The sequence below is a fragment of the Chenopodium album genome, chromosome 2, assembly GCF_948465745.1.
Source record: "Chenopodium album chromosome 2, dcCheAlbu1.1, whole genome shotgun sequence".
Lineage (NCBI taxonomy): Eukaryota > Viridiplantae > Streptophyta > Magnoliopsida > Caryophyllales > Amaranthaceae > Chenopodium > Chenopodium album.
Genome location: NC_137835.1, coordinates 43,519,520 through 43,530,816, shown reverse-complemented (window position 1 = coordinate 43,530,816; position 11,297 = coordinate 43,519,520).

Below are 11,297 nucleotides of genomic sequence, written 5' to 3'. Positions count from 1 at the left end.
AGTATGGACTCCTTTGAGCACTTGAAGAAGGAATTTTGAAGAGAAAAAGGGTAGGCTAGTGTTTAGGCTAAAGCATAGAAGAGAGAAAAATAAATCCAAGAATTAATTGATGCCCCGTACATCAGAAATGAGGGGGTATTTATAGGGAAAATGTGCTGAGGAAACACACGGAACCCTAAAATGATAAAAACCCTAAAAAAGTATCCCGTGACACGGCAAACTGTGCCGTGACACGGGATTCCCACTGTCAGACGGCACACTTTCCCGTGCCACGGTACATTTTTGGTGTGACGCGGGAAATTTTCAGAAAACGGGATAGAAAACGCGTCAAGGGTTTACGCGGATAAGACACGGAATGTCCCGTGTCACAGCAAACTTCCCGTGCCATGGGAAATCCCACCGTTAGACGGGAAGGATTCCCGTGACACGGCGGGTACCTACTGTGGCGCGGGAATTTTCAGCCTGTTTTTCCATTTAAGTACATTTCTAACCCTAATTTCATTCGGCATTTTAAGTGCCGATTGATAATTTCGGGCCTTTTCTGACTTATTATTATTTGGTCTAAAATAAGAAAATAATTAAAAAAAAATAAATAAAAGGTTTGGGCCAAAAAAAAATAATAAAACAATAAAATAAAAAAGGTTTGGGCTAAAATTAAATAATAAGTTTGGGCTGAAATTAAAACTATGCTTTTACCAAACATCAAGGCTAATCCATGGACTATTCAAAAATATGAATTTAATCAAATACGATTTTTTAAGCACTCTCGGGATTAAATACTGAACCCGACCAATAGTGGCGGTGAAAGGTTGTTCATCATCGGGTTTGGTTTTGGGGAGACATTTTTAGGTGTCTATAGAAGCCCCCACTTTGACTGAGTTTGTAGAAACGTCAGTTTCGAAGACGATAGTCAAAGTAGCCGATAGGGACGGAGAATGATTTAAGACGTTCTGCGATCCTAAATCACTCTGTATACGCCGATACCTGCAGAAAAATGTTAGTTCTAATGATAAAAGAGTAAAGGGATAAAACACGTATCTGGCACCAGTGTATTGGTGACAAACGAATTTGGCAGCTTCCTAAGCTTGAAGGAATCCACCGAGTGACATTCGTTGAAACGTTTTCCATGCTTGAGGAAAGCTGACTGAAGAGCTTGGTACCTTTCTAAGCCTGAAGAAAGCTACCGGATAATACTTTCCATGCCTGAGGAAAGTCGACTAACGAATTTGGTGTCATTCTATGCTTGAAGAAGTCCACCGATAATGCCTTCCATGCTTGAGGAAAGCCGACAAAGGAATTTGGCGGTTTTCTATACTTGAAGAAAAATCCACCGATAACGCTTTCCATGCCTAAGGAAAGCCGACACAGGAATTTGGCGGTTTTCTAAACTTGAAGAAAAATCCACCGATAACGCTTTCTAAACCTGAGGAAAGCCGACGATTGCTGAAATTTGTAAGTGTATGATGGTTCGATTATCCCCGAACGTGGGCTGCAGATGATTCACACCATTAAGTCGATTATCCGACCATATTAGGTGCTTAAAAATGCCGAAAAATAGACTTTGATGCTTGCTAGGGGTAAAATGGTAATTTTAGTCCCCTTTAAGTATCAGTTAAAATTTTCCGCGTAATTCCAGCGAAAAATAACCGCCCGATAACCTCGGAAAATCATTCAAACTGGTCAAAAACACTAGGAATATTCGCTGACAATGCGCAGAGCTGTCGTGCCACGTAGCTTTTTTGCCGTGACACGGTAACAACTCCCGTCAGACGGGAAGAAACCCCGTGTCACGGGGGTATTTTACACATTTTTTTATTTTTTTATTTTTCCTGTTTGAATTGGTCAACGCGTGCATCATTGTGCTTTTTACCGACGAATCCCAGCACGCCACGTCATCAGTGTACCGCTACACGGTAACGGTAACCGTGGCACGGTGAACGGGGTGCGTAACGGTTACTTTTTGGCTTTAAATTCACACTTCTGCTTCACTTTTTTTCACCATTTCGCCATTTCCTTATTCATCTCCTCTCTCTATCTTCTCCATTTTCATATTCTTGCTCACACATATCGCCTTGCCACGGTTAAATTAACCGACGGTCGTCCGGCCTCACCGTGACACGGGAACGACAACCGTGACACGGCGGCTTCCGTTTTTCTTTCTCTTTTTTTATTTTTTTTTATTTTTGCTCTGCTACGAGCTGCTGCTGTTCATCTTGCTGTTATTCGTCGGTGCTGTTGCTGCACAATAGGGCTCCGGCGGTCTCCGCTCTTCCCGTGACACGACGATCGTCCACGGAGCCGCAGCCAAGCTCAACCGTGTCACGGCGGCTGCGCAGCTCTTCGAAGTTTTTCGAGCTTTTGGAGCTCAAATTTTCACCAATTTTGCTCTAATTTCTTGCTATTTTCCTCATTTTCGACTCTCTACAAGCATCCATGTAAGTTTCCTTTGATTTTTGTCTCGAATTGGCTTCAAATAAGTAATTTCATGAAAAACCCTTAAAAATCAATTTGGGGATTTTTGATTTTGAGGTTTTATGTTGAAATTCTTGCCATGATTTTACTTGTATATGTATGTATGTGTGTTTGTGAGAAATTTGAGACAAAAATTGCATGATTTGATGGATAATTGAGCAAATCACCATTTTTGGGTACTACTTTTGTGAAATGATGTTCATGTTACTTCTTAAAATGGTGAAAAAATGGTGGTAAACCTTGTGAAATATTTCATGATGTGTTGATTTATTGTTTTTGTGCAACTTCGAAACATATTTTGCGTATGTACTATATTGTCATCGAACATAGTATCATGCGGCTAGGAGAACTGTAGTATTAGTTTGTCATGGAGAAACTAAATACCATAATTTCGCGAATTTTTAGCCTGGAGGTAAAAATTTAGCGTATAATTCGATAAATAACTAAATAACTTAGGAAATGATGCTAAGTATTTAGATCTTTATTTTTATAAAAGTGCAACTTGAATTAAATGTCTTAGGAAATGATGCTAAGCATTTAGATCTTTATTTTTGTAAAAATGCAACTTGAATTAAATGTCTTAGGAAATGATGCTAAGCATTTAGATTTTTATGATAGCATGCCTAGGCGACGGGATTGCGATCTTTCTACCCACGGCCGGCGTCTTGCTTTTCGGGAGGACACTCCCACTATTCCTGAGGGTATGGACGACGATGCTTTAGAGTCTGAGCCTCGGGCTTCTACGAGTAGAGGTAGGTGGGTTCCACCTCCGTGGACTCCAGACCAGTTGGTTTTCTGCCGTGAAAATCATGTTTCTCATTGCCCACTCTCCGGCATAGTCGATGGCACGCTTCGCCACCACGGTTCTGGAGCCGGCGATTTGATCCCTCGACTTCACCAGATCATTACGAGGGATCCTGCTACGAACACCCTATGGGAATCGGCTAGTTTAGTAGATTTCTATACGGCGGTTGTAGGGTTTCGCAGCCCCCGGGGTTGCGGTGCGATGGTCGTTCGCGCATTGTTGGAGTATTTCTTGGATACTACCAACACTTTTCATTTTGCTTGGGTGGAGATGACAGTGACCCCTCTAGACTTCAGTATGATTAGCGGGCTGCGCTTCACCGACCGGGCTGTAGCTCAGATGTCTGATCTGTTTTGGGGATCGGCTGAGATAACTGATTTGTTGGGTCCGGTCGTTCAGCATATCAGGACCCGACCTGTGTCTCAAGGTGGTCCTAGGAGCAAGCGATCGGAGCTGGCTTCAGTTTTAGCTCGTGGCTTTGACATGGAGGATACATCGGCTGAGCAGCGGGTGCGGATCTTCATCCTGATTCTGGTCTCCATGACCCTTTCTCCTGATAGGAGTTCACGCGTACTCCTTTGCTACCTCCCCTTTTTGGTTAGGATCCATGAGATAGGATACTATAGCTGGGCCAGCCTTGGATACGCCGATCTTCTCTTATTGCTACGTCATGGCTGTCGGCAGCTGAATGACGAGTCTCCCATCACCGTCTATGGTCTGTGGAGAGTCGTAGAGGTGATGATCTTTGCCCTTTTTGTTTCACTTTAACTTGTTCGACTCATGTTCTAAAGATTACTTTTCATCGCAGCTATGGTTCTACGAGTACTTCCCAGGCTTGGCTCCTCGCCGGCGTCGTGGAGCGGTCCATGATTTCCCTGTCGGGGCCAGCTGGCGTGATCGAGGAGAGTCGCTGGTGGAGTCCGTCCCTGCACTGCGTGGGCTACTAAGCCGAGGCACCTCTTTTGTTGGCGTAAGGATTAGTTTTGTTTCCTGTTATTTTCCTTCTGACGTTGTTTAATTTCCGTTGTTTCACGCCAACTTTTTATGGTTTTCAGGTTGCCATTGATGTCCAGTATCGTCCTTGGGCCGGGATGACTGATCTACCTGAGGCCTTGCGTCTTTCAGCGCACCGCACCATTTTGGTTGGTACCGGACGCTTTGTCTGGTATTTGGGGGAGCGAGTCGTTCGTCAGCATAGCGGCGATCGCTTTGTGGTGCCCTCATCTCCACCAGAGTCGATGCTGGACTCACGCTTAATCAGAGAGTTGATAAACAGGGGAGAGCGCTATACTTTTCCATGGCAGGAGCTTGTACACATAGAAAGTGACTATGCGCGGGACTTGCTTCCCTCTCTGGCTCCTCCACCCCGTCTTCCTGAGGTATGATTTCTTCTGAGGATCTTCGTTACTAGTCTCTGTTTTAAATAGTCGAATAACTTGATTATTCGATCATATTTTCAGACGAATATTCGCCCTGTGGGGAGGATCGAGATTCCTCCTCAGTCTGTCCGCTATCCAGGGCCGATTGGTATCACCGAGGATCATATTGCTGACGCGCCAGAGGGTTACAGACAGGCGCAGGAGTCTCTGCCCGAGGTCTTTGAGCTGGTAAGTTTTTTTTTTATGCATTATTCATCCTTTTAACACCGCTTGTTACTGAGTTTTCTCTGTTTTATCCTCAGCCTAACCGCCCGGAGATGATAGGACTCATGAAGCTGGTTGACGCCCTGAAGTATTGCATTATCAAGCTTCGGCGTGGTGCGAGTTGTCGGAGCTCTAGCGGCGTTCTTGAGGTATCATTCATTTTTTTTTTACTTCTACCATTTGTTTTATTTTGCACTGTTGACACCTTTTGATTTTGTATCTTTCAGGAGCAACGGAGGTCCCGCTCGCGCTCGAGGCACAGAGGCTCGGACGAGGAGGAGCTTGGTCGTGGTAGACGATCTCCTGAGATTCACCGGCGTTTTCATTCTCAGCGGGAGACTCAGACTACTCAGTGGCAGCAACCTCGGTCTTCCCAGCGCTTTCCGGGCCAGAGTTAGGGGCAGCGGCAGTCGTTTTCACAGCCTCCACAGCCTGAGCTTGGCTCTGTTTTGACTCCCTTGGATCCTGGTTCATTTTTAGCTCCATTGTCCGGGATTCCTCCACCGGTGTCGGGCTTGTTCTCAGTTCCGATGTACGGGACGATGCCTTCACCGACGATTCCTGTGTCTTTGAGCCAGTCTACACCGTTTTCCGGCTGGACGGGTCCTGCCTTGAGTTTGACTACCGCTGGGGTCACAGGGACTAGTAGGAACACTACTCCCTTTACTCAGATGATGGAGGGACTCTTTGGCTCACCGTTCCCATATTCGCAGGGTGGAGATGATACTGATTATGGCTCTAGAGACTTTTGACCGAGGGTTTTTATTTGTACATACTATGGTGACACTTGACATGTTTATTTATTATGACTCTTTCGTACATTATTCATAGTTTATGTATTTATTATTGTGTGTTAGTGTGTGCTTGAGACTCATTGTGTGTGATCGTGTATTTATTAATGACGCGACAAAAAATATAAGTGGAGTAATGGAGGGTACCGACCTTCCCCAAAAGAAAAAGAAATAAAAAGACAAGCAAAAATAAATAAAATGATAAGGAATATTAAAGTGATGACTAAATAAATAAAATTACCTTCCCCAAAAGAAAAAGAAATAAAAAGACGAGCAAAAATAAATAAAATGATAAGGAATATTAAAGTGATGACTAAATAAATAAAATTACCTTCCCCAAAAGAAAAAGAAATAAAAAGACAAGAAAAAGTAAAGAAATAAAGAAATAAAATATTAAAGTGATGAAAAAATCAATAAATAAAATAAGGATAATAATAATAAAAAAAAAAGAAAATAATAATAAAGATAAAAAAGTTCAGAATTTTATTAGAAATAAAACTCTTAGAAAACTGAAAAATAAACGGTGAAGATAAAATACTATAAAAAATCCAGATAGATACGGGAAAAGATGAAAAAAGAAAACGCGTGACACGGTGGGACTTCTCGTGTCACGGTACGCGTGTTACTCAGCGGTGTGTTTTACGCGTATGAAAAGATAATTTCTGGCAGTGTCGAGCACTTTTGCTATAAAATAAGACCAGTATATTCATGATATGCATAATTACGGAACATAAAATGATTTAGAATTTCATATTTCAATAATCATGTCTCAGAATTTTGATAATACAATGCGCGACTGGTCTTACTCTTTGACCAATGCTGAAAAAAGAGAGTTAGAATTATTTCATGTTAGGGGTTTGCTAGCTCTGCGACATGTAGCTATTGAACATGATTTTCTTAGGGCAACATTAGATTATTGGAGTCCAGAAACACACTGTTTTAAATTTGATTATGATGAAATCTGTCCCCTAACGGAGGAATTCGGTGCAATCTTTGGATTTCCTGCTAGAAATCTTATTGCCATGCCTACCCTACGTGAATATTATTACCAAGATTTTGAACGCCATCTGAATCTAACAGATCCAGATTTAAATAGAATTGTTTGTGGTAATGAGGTAGACTTAGAAAAACTTGCAAATTTATATTTTTATCGCCCTATCTCTTAGTCTTATCATGTATATCGTAGAAGGGCATATATTTTTTTGCATGTTTAGCAAGCTTTTATTTGCAAACGGTAGGGTAGGACATGCTTGTCTAGCGTCTGTGCTTGAACATGTCGAATCTGGAAGATCTCCTATGCCGACGTGCCTTGGAGAAACATTTCGTGGCCTTGACAAAGCAAAAGCTGACCGGAAAGCCATCAGGAGGGGCTCTCTGGTACTGCTGCAGGTAAAAATACGCTCCGAGTAACCCCCGTGACACAAAACAGGCACCGTGTCACGGTGGATGTCTGCCGTGACACGGTGAAACTTGCCGTGTCACGGGAATCTGCAATTTTTCTTTTCTTTTTTTTTTTTTTTTTTTTTTTTTTTTTTATCACTGATATTTTTTTCTTTTCTTTTTTTTTTTTGCAGATTTTGTTGATGGAGCGTTTAGAATTATTTGAAGCCCTCGACGATGTTGAAAAATATGGCCCTAACGATCTAGTCCGCAGGAAAAAGAATTACTCTGCTAACATGTCGTATGAAGATTGGAAAAATTTCTTTGCAAAGAGGGAATTTTCCATTCGTTGGGTGGTGCCTTGGTGGAGGCTTACTAGGATGGTTGGCACGAATGATACTCCATATTGCCGTGTTCCTAGTATCTCAAAACTAACCTTTTATTGCCCTTCTCGGCTGATGCGGTAGTATGGACTTGAACAAGTAGTTCCACGCTACAACGATAGTCCTCGTGAAGCATCGTTGCATGAAAGTAACGTTCATAAGTACGAGAATTATTGAGTTGGAAGACCTTTGTGGACCGTATCTGCAAGTGACCAAGATCCTCCTCCTTTATCTAGTGCATACAAGGCATGGTTGAACCCTAGAAGTAGGAGGAAACGATTCGGATCACGCAAGTCTGATGTGAAGAGTCGTCTTGGAAATAAGAAAGCCCCTCCTAAAGATCGTCTAGGTCCGAGAACACAAGGGATTGAGTTTAAGACTCCTATAATGCCAAGAAAGAAGAATTATGTTAAAAGAAAGGGTAAAGAAAAGATGGTCTATAGGGAGAAACAACCGAAGAAATTCAAGAAAGGTGAAAGGGGTGAAAGTTCGACAAGGGGTGTGACGGTTCGGGCTACGAAAGACACATTAATGGTGAAGGCCGACCTAATTGACCAAGAGAAGGATGTTCCTAAAGTGAAGAGAGATTAGATCAATAGTGCTTTGCTTTTTATGATTTATAATTTTTATTTAAAATAAGGCATATGATGCCAATAATTGTAATCGCATTTATTTTAATAATAATAGCACATTTATTTCAGCCTTAAAAATAAAAAATTACAATGACTTTTATTTATTATTTATTTATCCGAGTCAAGGAGTCGGACGCAATGGAAGAACGAAAATTAAAAAAACCTCGAACAAACAATGAATTCGCAACGAATGCGTCACTAAAAAAAAAAAAAAAAACGGAAAACCTGAAATTCCACCGTGACACGTTACAAATTCCCGCGTCACGGCAGTTTCCCCATTTTTTTTATTTATTTTTATTTTTTTATGCTCAGGGCCACCGTGCCACGGTGAACAGTACCGTGACACGGTGGAATGTCCCGTGTCGCGGCAATTTCCCTTTTTTTTTTTTTTGTGACGCAATGATGAACTGACGCGCATATTTGATCAACAGAGGGAGAATTTTTATTTTTAAAAGTGGCCGGGCCCCCTTGAGGGGTTGCCTACGTATCCTAAAAAGGAATCAGGCCAAACGTAGCTCCATTGGGTCATGAACCCATGCGACTAGGCATAGAATTTCTTGAGTTGATCCAAGTTGGTTAAATTGTGGAAGCCATTACCGTCCATGTCTACCAATTGTGCCGCTCCGCCAGACAAGATGGCTTTAACAATGTACAGGCCTGACCAATTCGGTCTGAATTTTCCTCTTGGATCTAACACATTTTTACGAAGTTCCTTAAGCACTAGGTCACCCTCTTTGATGTTCCTGGTCTTCACTTTTTTATTAAAATGTCGCGCCATACGCTGTTGGTAGGTTTGGACATGATGCAAAGCTGCCAAGCGTTTTTCATCAAGTAAGACCAGTTCATCGTATCTTGCTCTAATCCATTCGACTTCATCTAGTTGGCTTTCCAATGCGATTCGAAGAGAAGGGATTTCGAGTTCAATTGGTTGTACAGATTCAACTCCATAAACCAAAGAGAAAGGTGTAGCCTCCGTTGATGTACGAACAGACGTTCGATAACCCCAAAGGGTGAAATGTAGCTTACTTGGCCAATCCTTGTAATTTTCTGTCATCTTTTCGATGATAGTTTTTACATTTTTGTTGGCCGATTCGACTGCACCATTTGTTTGTGGTCTGTAAGGTGATGATCTGTGATGCTTGATATGATATTTCTGTAATAATTTCGCGCATTCGGCTTGGAAATGTGTTCCATTATCACTGAACATCTCATGTGGTACCCCATAGCGGCATATGATATTTTTCTCAATGAATTGAGCTACATGTTTCGCCGTCAGCTTACATATGAGGCAGCTTCGACCCATTTGGTGAAATAGTCGATTGCTACGAGAATGAATTCATGCCCCCCTTGTCCTGGTGGTGTTATTTTTCCAATGATATCGATGCCCCAAGTGGAGAAAGGCCATGGAGAAGTATATGTGTAGAGAAGAGAAGGTGGAACATGCTGTAAATTTGCGTAGACTTGACACTTCATACATTTCTTGACGTAGTCGTGACAATCTCTCTCCATAATAGTCCAATAGTAACCTGTCGTTGAATCTTTTGGACTAACATCTTTGCATTCATGTGTGTTCCACATATACTGGCATGAAGGTTTTCCATGGTTTTATGTGCTTCTCTCTTGGCTATGAATAAGAGATTTCTTCCCATTGCAGTTCTCTTGTGGATTTCTCCCCTGATGAGCACATATTGTGAGGCCAGGAGCCTCAAAGCACGACGTGCCCTTTTATCAGTATTAGAAGGGTATTCTCCTCTTGTCACATAATTAAGGATGTCTGTATACCATGGCTCTTCATCTTCTTCTTGTGGTTCTTGTTCATCGTCCAGTGCGTGAACATAAGCCGGCTCATATCTTTTTTCTATGGTCAGTGGCAGTCTGATTGTATCAGTTGGAATTCGCACCATTGATGCTAATTTAGCTAGTGCGTCGGCGAATTGGTTTTCTTCTCTTGGCAAATACGTATATTCCACTTCATCTAGTTGCTCCGTGAGAGTTTCTAAATGAGCTTGATACGTAGCGAGACTTTCACTTCTCACTTTCCATCTCTTGGAGATTTTGTAAATGATTAGTGAAGAATCACCATAGATTCTGAGTTTCTTCATTCCTAAGGCGACAGTTGTTTCTAACCCCAAAATGCATGCTTCATATTCTGCGGCATTTTTGGTGACATCAAAGTCGAGCTTCATGGAAATTGGGATGTGCTCTTCATTGGGTGATACCAGCAAGACTCCTACACCACATCCTTTTTGGTTTGAAGCTCCATCGAAATAGAGTGTCCAGCTATCATCTTCAGTCATGAGTAAATCTCCGTCAGGGAAATCGTACTCATTTTCTTCTTTTTCAACATCTTCTAGCAGAAAGTCCGCTAAGAAGTCAGAAACCGCAGAACCTTTGATGGATTTTGTGGCACAAATCTCAAGTCAAACTGAGCAAGATTGACTATCCACCTTGATAATCTGCCATTGAGTGTTGCTTTTTCGAATAAGTATTTGAGAGAATCCATCTTGGACACGACATGCACTGTATGAGTGAGCATGTGTCTTAGTTTCTGTGCAGCCCATACAAGTGCGAGACACAACTTCTTAAGTGGTGTGTATAGCGTCTCATATCCTTGAAGTTTCTTGCTCAAGTAATAGATTGCATTCTCCTTGCTTTCGATCTCTTGTGCTAGCATTGCCCCCATCGTTTCTCTTGTGACCGTAAGGTAGAGTCGAAGAGGAAAGTCAGGTATTGATGGCGCTAGCACGGGTGGGTTTTCCAAATACTCTTTGATTTTGTCGAAAGCCCATTGGCAATCGTCATCCCATGTGACTGGGACATTTTTCTTGAGCTTCTTGAATATAGGTTCACATATCGCTGTGAGCTTTGATATGAACCTACTTATATACTGCAACCTGCTAATGAAACCTCGAATCTCCTTCTCATTTTTGGGTGGTGGCATGGCCATGATCGCCTTTACTTTTGTAGGATCTATTTCAATCCCTCGAGAACTGATCACGTATCCAAGTAATTTGCCTGACGTGACTCCGAATGCACATTTTGCTGGATTTAATCTAATGTTGTACTTGCGGAGTCTTTCAAAGAACTTGCGAAGTGCAATAATATGGCCTGGGCGATCTTTAGACTTAACGATCATATCATCGACATAGACCTCCACCTCTTTGTGCATCATGTCGTGTAACAATGTTGTA